Raw genomic sequence first — 15,657 nt, 5'->3', positions numbered from 1 at the left:
TGGCGTGGATGTGGCGAGAAAGGGACACTCCTTCACTGTTGGTGGGAATGTCCACTGGTTCAGCCCTTCTGGAAAACAGTATGGACAATTCTCAAAAAATTAGAAATTGAGCTCCCATTTGACCCAGCAATACCACTCCTGGGAATATATCCCAGAGAGGCAAAAATGTATAGTCGAAGTGACATCTGCACTTGTTTGTTCATTGCAGCACTCTTTACAATAGCCAGAAACTGGAAGAAACCGGAGTGCCCAAGAACAGATGACTGGTTAAAGAAACTTTGGTACATCTACACAATGGAGTACTATGTAGCTCTTAGAAAAGATGAAGTCATGAAATTTACATACAAGTGGTACAATATGGAAAGTATCATGCTAAGCGAAATGAGTCAGAAAGAGAGGGATAGACATAGAAAGATTGCATTCATCTGGGGGATATAAAGTAACAAAGTATGAGATTAATACCCAAGAATAGCTGAGATCAGCACCAGGAGGATTACTCCATAACTTAGAGGCCAGCCGGGTATCCTAGAGGAAAGGGCTGTTCAGATAGAGAAGGGAGCACCAAATAAAGGATGTTTGGAGGATCCTCCCAGGAGGGGAGATGCATGTCGAAAGTAGACTATGGACTGAACATGTTTGCCACTCAATGCCTCTTTTGCAGACCACAACACCCAAAAGGAGAGAGAGAACACAGGGGATTTCCCTGCCACAGAGACAGGGGGGATGGGGGGATGGGGGTGGGAGGGATATTATCCATGGTGGTGGAAAATGGGCACTGGTGGAGGGATGGGTATCTGATCATTGTATAATTGAAACCAAAGCACAAAAAATTGTAAATCTACAACTTTAAAAAAAATAAAATAAAATAAAGGGGAAAAAAAAAAGAAATATCTTATTGACTGAGATTTTGTAGTTTATAATTCATTGATAATGGTTTCTCATATACATACATTGTTCCAAGCACCACGTCCATCAGCTTTCTTTTTCTCTTTCTTCCCTTATTGCTCTGACTAGAACCTCCGAATACAATGCTGAATTAAATTTGTGATGATGGGCACTCTTGTTTTTATTTTGGAAGGTAGGGTTAGGACACAACTGGCAGTGCTCAGAACTTACTCCTGGCTCTGCACTCAAATATCACTCTTGGCAGGCTCAGGGAACCATATGGTGTGCCAGGGATCAAACACAGGTCAGCCCCTTCCAAGACAAACTCCCTACCTACTGTATTATCTCTCCAGACACCTGGACATTCTTGCATTATTTCCAATTTTTCAAAGAATTCTTAATGATGAGATATTAGGAAGTATAGTTTTTCTATAGCACTTTTATATATTTTAAATATTTTTGTTTTTTAGATATTTTAATCAGATAAAGAAGATTATTTCCATTATTTGCTGGAATTTTTATCATGAATATAATTTTTAATGCAATCTACTGCTTCTGTGTCTACATTTATGCAATTTTTTTTTTTTTGCTTTTTGGGTCACACCTGACAATGCACAGGGATTACTCCTGGCTCTGCACTCCTGGCTCTGCACTCCTGGCTCTGCATCCCTGGTGGTGCTCAGGGGACCAAATGGGATGCTGGGAATAGAACCCCAGTCGGTTGCATGAAGGCAAATGCCCTACCCACTGTGTTATTGCTCCAGCCCCTATTTATGGAATTTTTTGTTTTTCCTAATGTGATAACATATTGAACTTTGAATGTTACATGACTCTTGTATTTCTGAAATGAACCCTACTGGGTTGTAATATAATATCTTTTTTAAAAAAAATAACTAGGTATTGGGTTTCTTCTCCTTCTTCTCGCTTCTGCATCTATGGGTGTGAAAGATGTTGGCTTCACTTCAATTTAAGGTGGAAATTTTTTTTGCCCCAGCCTGACTCCTCTTTATCCTATATATAGACTTGACTAATTAGACTTTGTTTCTATTATTAGTTGAACAAACTTTTCCAGAGCCTATAACTTCTCTCTCACTGGCAGAAGAAAAAGCCTTCCCAAATACAGAGCAATTGTAGCAACTGTAATCCAAATCCTGGTTCCACCAGTCACTGGTCAAGTGTTCGTTCGTTGGTGCATTCCAGCTCCTTTTCATGCTTAGTTTTTTCATCAATAAGTTGGAAAGCAAAGTCTCTTAGATAATGTATCCATGAGCACCTAGTACAAGTATGAGCTCGGTAATTCTCACTTCTATCTCTTCTCTCTGTCACCTAAAAACTTTTCAGGTGCAGAGGAACTTTAGCTTACATATTTATAGAGTTTAACCAACATTTAAGATTCAAATGTGAAGACCTGGGATATAGTGTAAAGGTTGAGGTGCATGCATGTACCTCTGGCATCACATAAATTCCCAAGCATCTTCAGTTGCAGATCTGGAGATGTTCAAGCATCACTAGTTGTGATCCTGATAGTCCCTGTTAGCACGGGCTCAAGAGCAACACACCTCCAGCTCCTAACATCAAGCAGCTGACCAGGCTAAGTATCACTGGGGGTGCCCCTAGCCCCTTACATACACATATACACTGCTCAGGAAGTTAAAAAACATATTCACACTCAAGGGGCAGAGAGTTAATTCAGTGAGCTGGAGCACATGTTTTGCATGTGAGAAGTCCAAGTGATAGCCCTCAATACAACATGATCTGCCAAGCACCACATCTGAGCACTGAGACGGGAGTTTCCCCTAACATAGCTGGGTGCTACCACACCCAATAAACTCAAAAAATAAAAGATTCAAACCTGCAATACTAAGTTAATGGGGTTGGAAATGGTCTATTCTTTTTGTTATGTCTACAAAACAAAGTGAAGTTATTTATTGCTCCTGTTAAATTTTTAAATACAAGCTCTCCCAGATTTTTAAAATTAGATTAGCACAGCTAGGATTTATCATCTGAAGCGCTACAGTTTCTTCCCCAGGGCTTAAAATTCAGGTGTTAATGGTATATTAAGCATTTGGAAGTTATCCAAGAATATAGTCTCTCTCCCATATATAACAATGTTTATGTGAAAAGTCAGTTTGGAAGGACACTTTTAAATAAAGTTCCTCTTTTTTAGAAATATAATCCCAGTGCTATTTGTTAGTGAAACACAAACCTCTAACCAGTCTCTACGGTAACAACAGGAATGAGTGTTTGAGAGCGAACTGAGATTATGTTCATTGCCTCTGAGATGAAAATCAGGTAATTGGGCAGTTTTTAAAAATGTCCAAATAGATCAGGAGTCAGAAGTTCAGAAAATTTGGGTTCTAAAGGCTGTGTCTCTAAAAGACTGAACAACTTTTAGGACTATTTAATACACTTCTAAGAGTCAGAAGAACTGTAGAGGCATGGTTCTGTTTATTCCTATGGTATCCCCCACCCTAGAAGCTAATTACACTGAAAGCCATTATTATATCCTAACTAAATCTGGACTTGACTGGCGCTGTGGTTCCTCATGATGTCAAGAGGGCATGATCTTAAACTTGGCAATTCTGACCTTAATCTCAGCTCTGCCACTAGCAGTTAAAGCATCATGGCATCAGCATGATGCTGACCTACCTGGCAGAACCATGTGGGAAGGAAGGGTATTAGTTTATGCTTGAAAAGTGTATGATTCAAGCAATGTGTCCAATAAATGTGGTAACTATGATGAGGGTTTCGATAATGATGAATGTGACAAAGATGATAATGACAATGATAACATCTTTTCTAGTTTAAGATGGGAAAGCATTGAAGGGTCATTTGAATTCCACAAGAGTTGAATTCTGCTTACAAGAATCAGAAAGCACAGCCCCAGATGGTTCTTTTTAAATCTCCAAAATATTATTGTATGGGTCTTATGATCTTAGTTTGATGTTACTTGTCCTAATTACCCCAAAATTGAGGAGGCAAGGACTTTGGTATAGCTGATCTTATAGACAATGATCCCGAAAGCAGGAATGAAGGAATTGAAGAGCAATAACAAGAGAGGAGGGTAATAATCAACCACACCATGCATTATTGAGTTCTCTGGCTTCAGTGTACCTTTGAAAAGTGTCCAGAATGTCTCCCAGAATTATCTGCTTTCCAGAATTGTCTGCTGTTGCCCAGCCCTCCAGAGGGTGAGGGGTCACTTCCAGAAACACCAATTTCCCTACATCCCTAGACACTTGCTTGTAAACTAAGGAGACTCTCAGCTTCAAAGAAAGTTATGAGGCAGTAAATGGAAAGAAGCACCATGCACTTGATGTGAATGCTCACTGTCAGCATGACTGTGCCCTCATACCTGTGTGTCATATGGCCGAAATCAAAGGTAGATGGAGGCTATGTGTTACTGGACCCAATGCAACTGCTACAGATAAAATCTTAATGCAAGTGCAGGCTCTTCCTGCATGATATATACCAGTCTTAGATCATTTACAGCTGTGGGACCCCCTCTGTTCCCAGCAGGGCTCTCTCTTCCCAGAAGAAATTATCTACAGAATTGGCCCTTATATATTTAGCAGTACTTATACCTAGGCCAAACTCTAGAGCTATTCTATTCAATATGATAACCACTAGACACATCTGAATAGACAATTTTATACTACTTAAAATTAAATTAATGATTAATTTCCTCAGTCACACTGACCACTCATCATTTCAAATCCTCTACAGTCACATATTGTAAGTGACTGCCATGTTGAACAGAGGAGTCGAGAACCTTCTGAAAGTTCAATCAGAACTTCTCTAGAGTTAGACTGCCTGGTCCTGAGCCTGGCTCCACCTTTTACTACTAGTTGGATAACCCTAAACCTTTCAGTCATTTATTTTTTTCTCTTTTATTTTTTGGATTATATTTTTATTGAATCACTGTGAATTATAGAGTTACAAATTTATTCTTTATTATTTTCTGGCGTACAACGTTCCAGCACCAGTCCCTTTACCACTGTCCAATTCCCTCCACCAATGTCCCTAGTTTTCCTCCTTCCTCCCAGACTGCCTTTATGGCAGGCATTTTTTCCTTCCACCATTGGCTTAGATGTTCCATTCCCTAACTTATTCCACCACCCTTCTCAGTAGCCAGCTTCCTACTAGAAACCAGTTCTCCTGTTCTTCATTTCTTCTGCCTATGGGCATTTGTTATTCCCCGAACGTTCTTTATATACTGCATGTGAGAGTGATCATCCTGTGTCTGTCCCTATCCATTTGATCAACTTCATTCAACATGTTTATTGTTCTATTTGTATATCAGAAAATTGCATATCTTCTTTTTTCCTTAACATGACTTCATCTTTTCAGCAACTGAGTTGTATTCCGTTGTATACATGTACCATAGCTTCTTTGTCCTGTCATATGTTCTTGAGCATCTTGGTTGTTTCCAAATGTTGGTTATTGTAAATAGTGCTGCAATGAACATAGGAGTGCAGATGTCTTCTCTGCGTTGTGAGACTTTGTGGTATATTTCAAGGAGTGTAATTGGTGAGTGTATAGAAGCCCAGTTGCTTTTCTTTTTAAGGAATATCCATATATTGTTTGCCCAAAAAGGCTGGATAAGTCAACATTCCCACCAGCAATGAATAAGGGTCCCTTTCCCCCCACATTCTCACCAACACTGGCTGTTGATCTTTTTGATGAGTGCCAGTCTCTCTGTTGTGAGATGATATCTCATTGTTGTTTTTGTTGCATCTCCCTGGTTATTAATGATATAGGATTTTTATATGCTTTTTGGTTATTTATATTTCTTCTTTGAGAAAATTTATTATCACCTTTTCTCCCCATTTTTTGATGGGACTGGATGATATTTTTCTTTTTGATTTCTACTGGTGCTTTATATATATATTGGGTATTAATCTTTTATCAGATGAGTGGTGGGCAAATAATTTCTCCCAATCTGTGGGCTATATCTTTATTCTGGTCATTGTTTCCTATGAGGTGCAAAATTTTCTTAATTTAATGTAGTCTCATTTATTGTTTCCACTAACTTGGTCAGTCGGTCATTTAAAACACTCTATCTTCCAACCATGGAGCTATCTTCCTAGACCCTGTCTCTACTGTCCTTGGGTGTTAATCTTATGTTATGATATTTTATATTCCACAAATGAGTGGACCAAACACGATGGACTCTCATTATCTATATTGCAAACCATAATTTCCATAAGTAGAGAGAGTAAAAGAGAAATTATCTACCATAGAGGCAGGGGGAGGGATGGGTTGTGGGAAGGGAGGTATACTGGGGATATTGGTGGTAGAAAATGTACATTGGTTGTGGTGGAGGGATGGGTCATTATGTGACTGAAACTTAAACATGAAAGTTTTGTAACTGTAGCTCATGGTGATCACTTGATCACTTGACTTCCCGTTAATCGTTGATTTGCTCAAGCGGGTGCCAGTAACGTCTCCATTTGTCTCTGTCACGTGCTAGTGTAGCCCAATGGCATCTGTTCATTCTAGGAACACGAAGAGCCTCAAACCGATCTTTCATGATCTTGATGAAGAAGTCTGACCATCTGGTAGGTGGGCAGCCATGTGGTCTTTTGACGTCCCATGGAATCCAGTCGGTAATGGCTCTAGTCCAACAGTCGTCTCTAAATCTCATTACGTGTCCAGCTCATCTGATTTTTGACACCTTGGCAAACGAGACAGCATCCCTGATTCTTGATTGTCGACGGAGGTTGGAACTCCAAATTCTTTCTCTCATTTGAGTGAAACGTGATACTCCAAGCATAGCTCTTTCAATTCCTCTTTGGGCGATCCAAATAGCAAATGGCGTTCTCATCCTGTTTGCATAGGGCCCAGGTCTCTGAGGCGTATGTTAATGCAGGAAGAACAGTGGAATCAAAGAGATGTGCCCGGAGTCAGAGGTTCTTCATCCTCTTAGCTATTTTTTCAACGTTCTTGAAGGTGTTCCAAGCTGATCTCTTCCTCCTGAGCAACTCAGGTGCCAGGTCATTCATCATGTTGACTTCTCGACCTAGGTACACGTAACTGTTGCATTCAGAAATGGTCGTTCCATTGAGAGCGAATGGAGCATCAGGCATGAGGCTGTTTCTCATAAACATTGTCTTCATAAGATTCAGCTGTAGTCCAACCTTTCCACACTCACGGTTGAAGTCAGCCAGCATTTGTGCCGCTTGTACCTCCACTACCTCCACTACCCAGCCGCCACCATGCTCCAGGACACTTACCAGATGTTCTGGCCAAGACTCACGCATGACTGAAGCCCCACAGAACAAGATAAGCGGAACTCTGAGACCTTGGACTCCAGGCTCAACGGACCCGGGGACAGAGATTCTCTGCTTGCTCTCACTAACCACAGGTGACAAAGGGATTAAAATTAGGAGCCCCACCCTACCTTGCCCTGTCTGCTTCCACCAACCACCAGAGACCAAGGGATTGGATTGTGCACAGAAAACCCACCCTACCCCTACTGGTACCAGATAAATACCTCACCGGCAGACCTCCACTACCTCCACTACCTCCACTACCCAGTCACCGCCACACTCCAGGATGCTTTCTGGACTGCGCGGCCGCAAAGCGGCAGTGTGACACATTATAAGACACTTAATATCCATCTTCCAGAATTGCTGTACCTTATTTGATAGGGCTCAAATATGGTTTGAACCATGGGAACACCTACAAGGGCAATTAGAGGCCACCCCAAAAGCCTCTATCCCTCTCGGAGAGCCTGGGAAGCTACCAAGAGTATTCCGCCCACACGGCAGAGCCTCGCAAGCTATTCATTGTGTATTCGATATGCCAAAACCAGTAATTACAATGAGTCTTATTCCCCTGTCCCTAAAGGCATCACCAGTATGGCAGCGTTGAGAAGGATGAGAAAGGAGAGGCTGATAAAATCTCAAGGCTGAAGTAGGCTGCCAAAACGTGGAAAGACAAAAATGATTGTCTGTACTTTCAATGCACGTATGCTGGCATCAGATGCATCCATCGAGGACCTGATGGTACAAGCGTGAAAGATCAAGTACGACATCATTGGTCTGACCGAGACAAGAAGGCACCAATCACATCACGCCGGTTTTGACACTGGAGAAGAACTGTTCCTCAGAACATGCGATAAAAGAGGCGTTGGAGGCGTAGGTGTCCTTATCAACATGAACTTGGCCATGAGCATTGATTCATTTGAATGCCTAACAACCCAAATCGGATGTTTACATTTGAATATATGTGGCTCATGGTGATGCAATAAAAAAAATACTTGCAGGTAGAGCATTTGCCTTGCACGCGACTGATCCGGCTGACACCAGTTCGACTCCTCTGCCCTATCGGAGAGCCCAGCAAGCTACCGAGAGTATCTCGCTCACAAGGCAAAGCCTGGCAAGCTCCTAGTGACGTATTCTATATGCCAAACACAGTAACCATGAGTCTCACAATGGAGATGTTACTGGGCCTGCTCGAGCAAATCGATGAACAAAGGGAGGACAGTGCTACAGTGCTACCGTACCTGTAAAAGTTTTAACTGCCTAATCTTTAAAATGAACTGTTTCAAGAATCAAATAAATAATAATGTAGAGAGCATATAGTAAAGTCTCTAAACTTTGTTTTTGTTTTGGGGGGAATACACCCAGAAGTGTCAGAGTTTACTTCTGAATCTGTTCTCAGGGTTCATCTATGGTGAGACTCAGGGATGCATGTGTGATGCCCGGAATTAGAGTCAGGGTTGGCTACATGCAAGGCAAGTGCCTTAACCTCTGTACTGTCTCGCTGGCCCATGTCTCTTAATGTTAATGAGTATTCCACAGTTCCTGGGTCAATTTATGTAAAACAGGCAATTTTTAAAACTTTCAGCTCCCATCCAGGCCCCAAATTCCTTGGGGCTTATTTCTGGGATAATTATCTCCATATTTATGATGTTCCCATGTCCATACAAGACTCAGAATGCAGATATTTATCATCTGTGCCCCTAACTCAAACTCCAGAGACAGCACCTGAATCCTAACTAAAAGCTTGTGTTTGGGACTATATTGCCTGCTTCTGAGAACTTCTGTCTGTATGCCTGACTCATTCTGCTTCCATCTTCCCACCATTCCCAATTCCCCTGCATCCAACCCTGACTGCTGACTGCTACTCCATAACTAAGCTGACCACATGCAGCTATCTCCTAAATTCTTGCCTCATGGGCAGGTTCTACACAGGTTTCAGTTGCTCCTAACCCCATTCTTCCCTAAAGGAAAATTAATATTTAAGAGACCACTTATTGAATGCATTTAGTGAACCATTTATTATATCTTTGGAATGACTGTTTTTTGGCTTTTGTAATACTTATAAAACACTAGAAGGTAGGTACTGCTATTATTTCCATTTCACAGAGAAGACAGCTGAGTTTTAGAATACTTAGGTAGAATGCTCAAGGTCACAGTGGTAGTTAAGTGGTGGAAATGGAATTCTGGTGATAAACTTAAATTGGTAGGAAGTCTCCTTTTTCTTTCCTGATACATTTGGAAGAAGGATGTACTGATGCATGCCACTGTACGGGTGGTTCCCAAATATATTATGCTACATTAAAGAAACCAGATTGAAAATGGCTTCTTTTTAAATATGATTGCATCTACTTAAAGTATATTCCAAGAAAGACAAAATTACAGGAACTTAAAATGGAGCAGAGGTTTCCCAAGATTGGAGGTGGAAGAATGAGGTTGATGAAAATGGTTTTTTAGGTAATAAAACTGTCCTCTTTGCTGATTGTGATAAAGACTACATGATACTATGAATTTGTCAAAACTCACAAAACTATGCCTCCAAGAACATTAATTTTTCTGAATTTAAACTATGCATTTATTTTTTTTAATAGGAAATTTAGAAAGCAGACAGTGATTTTTCTTAAACTGACTCGGGTAGTGGTTTGATAGTACAAAGGGAAACAAAAGTCAAAGTTACAAGACTTCCTTGATAGAAAACTGAATTGATATGGAAGCTCAGGATGAAATTGTTAGAATTCGAGAAAAGATTGAAAGAAGAGGAAGCAGGTAAAGTATTGGCTTTTCTGAGAAGCCTAAAGATATAGGAAAGACAAAAACTTGAACTTTGTGAAAAGAGAGCATTGATGGAAAACTTTTTCCCACTCAGAAAAAAATCTTGAACTTCTATACATCAAGGGAGAAACTCTTCAATGAAAAAGAGATTAAAGAAGTATCTTAGCAACATATTTTCCATCCCTAGCACTCTTCGTTCTTTCATGTTGATCTGAGTTTCCATCTGTTTTTACTTCCCTTTAATATGAAGAACTTTCTTTAATATTTCATATCCTGCAGGTGTTCTGGTAATAAATTGATTGCCTCCATTTATCAAAGAAAAAATAAAAAGTTGTTTTACTTCACCTGTACTGTGAAGGATATTTTTGCAGGATATAGAATTGGAAGCTGACTTTTTTATTGCTAGCATAATTTTAGAGACTGGTGTCATTTTATTGTCTTCTCGACTGCCTTTTTGTGTGTGTTTTTTATTTTATTTATTTATTTTAATTTTTTAAATTTTTATTAGTGAAACACCATGAGATACAGTTGTAGACTTACAAATTTTTGTGCTTGGGTTTCAGTTATACAATGATTGAGTACCCATCCCTCCACCAGTGCCCATTCTCCACCACCACTAATCCCAGTATCCCTCTCACCCCCTATCCCCCCATCCGACACTGCCTCTGTGGCAGGGCATTCCCTTTCATTCTCTTTCTTCTTTGGGGTGCTGTGACTGCCTTTTTTTTTAACCAGCAGTCATCATTATCATAGACTTTCTAATGCAATGTGTCTTTTTTTTATGTATTTATTTTTTTGAGTCACCATGAGATACACAGTTACAAAACTGTTCATGATTGGGGTTCAGTCATACAATGTTCCAACACCCATCCCTCCACCAGTGTCCATTTCCCACCACCAGTGAACCTAATTTCCCCCTGCCACCCTTTATTGCCTCTGTCTGCTTATAAAATGTTTTTCTTACCTCTACCCATGAGCTGGAGCGATAGCACAGCAGAAGGGCATTTGCCTTGCATGCGGCCAACAAGGCCAACCTGAGTTCGATTCCTCTTCCCCTCTCGAAGAGACCGGCAAGCTGCCGAGAGTATCTCGCCCACATGTGATGTATTCGTGATATATTCGATATGTCAAACACAGTAACAACAAGTCTCACAATGGAGACATTACTGGGCCCGCTCAAGCAAATCGATGAACAACGGGAGGACAGTGCTACCTCTATCCATGTGCCTAGGAGTAATTTTCTTCATTTTTTATTTTGTTTAACATTCATTGAGTTCCTTGAATATGTGAGTCAATATTTTGCATCAGGTTTGTGTACATTAATTTTTGTGTATGGGAGAGGTCTCCCAAGCAGTGTTCAGTGAACCATTCAGTGCTAGGGACTGAATTCAGGGCTTCAGCATGCCACATATGCCCTCTGAATCTTTGAATTTTCTCCCCAACCCTCTTTACATATTTTTATTTCATTTCATTTCATTTCATCATCCTGTTATTCGTCAATTGCCTCGAGCAGGCCACAGTAACGTCTCTTTCATCCTAGCCCTGAGATTATATTCAAGGCTCTTTAGGAGAATGAGACCCATCATTGTTACTGGTATTTGGCATATTTGGTACGCCACGGGGAGTTTGCCAGACTCTGCCCTGTGGGCAGGCTACATTTGATAGCCTGCAAGTTTGTCCAAAGTAGGAATGAGATAATAAGATGTCATAAAAAGATGTCCTGATAAGATGTCGCGCGCACGAGCTGGATTTTATAGTCTCTGAGTTTTGGCCGTTGATGGGATTATACGGCGCCAGGGGGCCAGGTTGTGGGTGTGACCCCCGCCTACTGGGATTTGGAGGATCTGGGTGGAAGATGCTCGACTCCAGTCCGAGTAGGCTTGGAGATCTCGGTCCCGGAACCCGCGTGCTTTGTCCCTCTGCCAGTACCTTCATGTGTGCGGAGAGTGGTCTCAGCATGGTGGTGGCTGGTCCTGGAGGTCTTTGGCTGCCGGAGCCCTGGTTGGGGCGGGGAGGAAAGCTCAACCCGCTCCCCTCCAAGGGGCCTCGGCGAGGAACAGCCAGGCGCAGGGGCAGAAGACTGCACTGTGGGATCGGCGGGGGACCGCCCCCCCCCTCCCCCCCCCCCCCCCGCCCCCGCCCCAGCCGGCGACCAGCAGCCGCCGGGCGCATTTCCACCGCAGCGGTGCGCAGCGACTGGCTCCGGGATGGCTGGGAAGGCCCGGCGGGGGGGGGGGGGGGGGGGGGGGGGGGGGGCTCGCGGGGTGTCTGGACCCACCCCACCCCCGAGTGTTACAGCCCCCCCCCGGCAGCAGCACTTCGCCGAATAGGGCGTGAAACATATTTTTATAACCTAGTCTAATCCTTTCCCAGAACCCCATTTGCCCCATGTTAAACTGCTTTATTATTTCAAGGGTCATAGAGACTTTTGTTTCATTTTAGGCTTTTTTCCAAACTTCTTCCTCCTCTGTGCTTTATTTTGAACTATTTCTATTACCCTTTCAGTTTACAATTGTTTTCTTTGCTTTGTTCTGATACAGATTTTATCATTTTGATCCTCGACTTTCCACTGCTTTATTTTTTTAAATAATTCCCATTTCTCTGCTGAGAGTCTTTATTTGTTCACTATTAAGTTCATCTTTTCTTTTAAATTGTGGAATATATTGATAAGAGCTGCTGCTCTAAAGGCTTGTATATTAATTCCAAGATTCAGAAATGCTATGTTGACTTTTTCCATAGCTATGGATTATAGTTTCCTTTTTCTGTAAATGCTAGTAATTTTGGGGGGAAGGAGGGCACAGATTTTGATACACCAGCAATATGGTTTTTTTTAATTTTGTATTTTATTGTATCACCATGAGATAGAGCGTTGCAAAGCTGTTCATGATTGCATTTCAGTTATAAATGTTCCAACACCAGTCTCTCCACCAGTGTAATTTCCCAGTACTCATGTTCCCAGTTTCCCTTCCCACACCAAAAAAAAAAACACCCCAACCCCAACCTGTCTCTATGGCAGGCACCTTGTCTCTGTCTCTGTCTCTCTCTGTCTCTTTCTCTCTCTCTCTCTCTCTCTCTCTCTCTCTCTCTCTCTCTCTCTCTCTCTCTCTCTCTCTCTCTCTCTCCCTCCCTCTCTTATGTTTTGGGCATTATGGTTAGTAATGCAGATACTGAAAGGTTATCATGTACATCTCTTTACCTAATTTCAACACATATTTCTTGTTCAGAGTGATCATTTCCAACTAATGTTGTCATAATGGACTCTCCTCTATCTTAACTACCCTCTACCCCCACACACACCCTTGTGGTAATTTCCAACTATTGAAAGTCTTCCTGGCCCACTTTCCCTCATGCCAGTAATTTTAATTATATGGTAGACATTGTAGATGCTACATTATTTGATGTCAGTGTTTGTTATTGTTCTTTTTTTCTTTTTCTTTTTTCTGTGCTCAGTGCTTACTCCTGCCTCTGCATTCATATTAATCACTCCTGGCAGGGCTCAGGGTCAGCCATGTACAGACAAGTGTCCTACACACTGTAATATCTCTCCAGCTCCTTACTATTGTTCTGATCTGGCAAATGGTTAATTCGCTGGGAGGTCTGCTTCATTTTTCTCCAAGGCTTATTTTCTAAGCTTTGTTAGAATAGCTTCAGCAGAGCCCTTACTTTGTGGCCGAAGAAATTTTACTCTGAGTTATGGCTTTACAAGTGTCTCAGTTCAGTGATCAGTGATCAGCAAGTTCTCTGCCATATAGGTAGCTGGACATCTTATCTCTCTAGCAATATGTGACTTCTTCACCCTTATTCATTTAGGTCTCCAGTAGCTATTTTCTGCCGCTCTTATGAAGTTTCAACCTGTCCACTGCACAGCTCAGTGTTTGAATAGAGATTTAAAGGGACTGATATACATTTTTCTTTCCTATGCAACTCTCTACTTTCCAGTAATCTTATGGGAAAGCCTATTTTACCAGACAGCTACAATTCCTCTCTCTACTGCTTTGACTCTCCAGATTACCTTGCTCTACTGTGCTTACCTTCCTGTGTTGTAAATCAGAAAAGGTATAGGACAAACATGGGATTATTGCTGGTGTTTCCCTCTGTCTCTGTTGTGGGTCCACAAGCCTGTTTTTCAATATCTAAAAAGGGTGTTTTATCAATCTTGCCCGGTTTCATGGTTCCTTGTATTCAGATAATTCACATAGGGCTATGTACATCTTTTATGACATCTTATCATCTTATTCCTACTTTGGACAAACTTGCAGGCTATCGAATGTAGCCTGCCCACAGGGCAGAGTCTGGCAAACTCCCCGTGGCGTACCAAATATGCCAAATACCAGTAACAATGATGGGTCTCATTCTCCTAAATAGCCTTGAATATAATCTCAGGGTTAGGATGAAAGAGACGTTACTGTGGCCTGCTCGAGGCAATCAACGAATAACAGGATGATGAAATGAAAAAATGAATGTACATCAGAGTAAGAAGCAGAAATTGAGTGAGTATGTATAGATTTGGGAGTTATCTGTAAATAGGGTGATCTTAATTCTCTTCTATACCTTACAGTGCCTTCGTGATCAGACTAAAAATTAACGGTTAATATATCATATCTCTACATGATCTCACTTGCTGACCGGCTTCACAATGATTATCTCTTCCTTAAATACACACACAATGCTAACCTACTTATTGTTTTCTAAGTAATACTAGCTATTTCCCCCTCTGCTTTTACAAGTACTTATCCTTCTGCAAACATGCTTTCCTCTTAGTTCCTAATCCTACTCTTCTTTCTGGATAGAGCTCAGCTGCTACCTCCTACAGGAAGCCCTTTCTGGTACAGTTTTGATTAAATGCCGTCTCAGTGTGCTTTATACCATGCTGGTTATGCATCTGTCAAATATATTACATACATTATTTTAATTTTAGATTGTAATCTACCTTCATGCCTCTATCCCATTCTACAGAATGAACATTTGAAGGACAGGGACAGAATCTAATTGTTTTCAGAGTTCCCATGGCCAAACACAAGTTTGAGGGACGTAGTTGATAAAAAGAAGCAGGTAATATATATTTTAGGCTTGCAGACCAGAGTTACTTCAGCAGTATCTTGACTTTTCAATTAGAACACAAGTATATCCATAGAAAATATGTAAAATACAAAACTTATTCAAACAAAAAGCCAACAGTGATGCTATCCAGACATCATATAATGTATACTTAGTAAATGCTCATTCAATGAAGTAATCAATAAAATATATTATTAATATTGAAGGAAAACTATTTGTAGTAAAGTACACAAATTTTTTACTAAAGTACCAATTGTACTAAAGCACACAACATTTCTCTGGTTTGAAACGTGATACTTCTCCTGAACCTTAAGGATGGAAAAATGCCTGAGCAAAGAGAGCAATAAAATAGAAGGTTGAGAAATTTCTGGCCTATATGGTTGATATCCCCAGCAAGATTTTTGTTTTCAGGCTGTACTTCAATTGGATTCTAAAAATCAGAACAACTTGGACAGAGTGAGTTCATCCAAGAGCATGAAAAGCCAGAGGGCAAGTACAAGTTGTGTCCTGGGAAGCACACAGGGGCAAACCTAGATGAGCCAAGTTCCATAGTCAAATCCAAAGCATTAGAAAACATACAGATTTTGGAACTGAGCCCAGGGTGAGAACACCAAAGACTGAAGGAAGTGAGATCCAAGACAACTTTTATGAATAGTCTGGCAAGTCTCCAGAATAT

The 15,657-nt window shown here is 41.1% G+C and overlaps 1 protein-coding gene across 1 annotated transcript in view; it reads left to right on the top strand.

Annotated features, from left to right (window-relative positions):
- SPON1 (spondin 1) overlaps positions 1-15,657 on the top strand; it is a 361,268-nt gene that overhangs the window by 203,375 nt on the left and 142,236 nt on the right. The gene's annotated exons all lie outside the window — the stretch shown is intronic.

This window comes from Sorex fumeus, unplaced genomic scaffold, assembly GCF_029834395.1.
Source record: "Sorex fumeus unplaced genomic scaffold, SorFum_2.1 ptg000030l, whole genome shotgun sequence".
Classification (NCBI taxonomy): domain Eukaryota; kingdom Metazoa; phylum Chordata; class Mammalia; order Eulipotyphla; family Soricidae; genus Sorex; species Sorex fumeus.
Note: the sequence above shows the minus strand (reverse complement) of the source record. Positions and strands in the feature narration are given on the sequence as shown.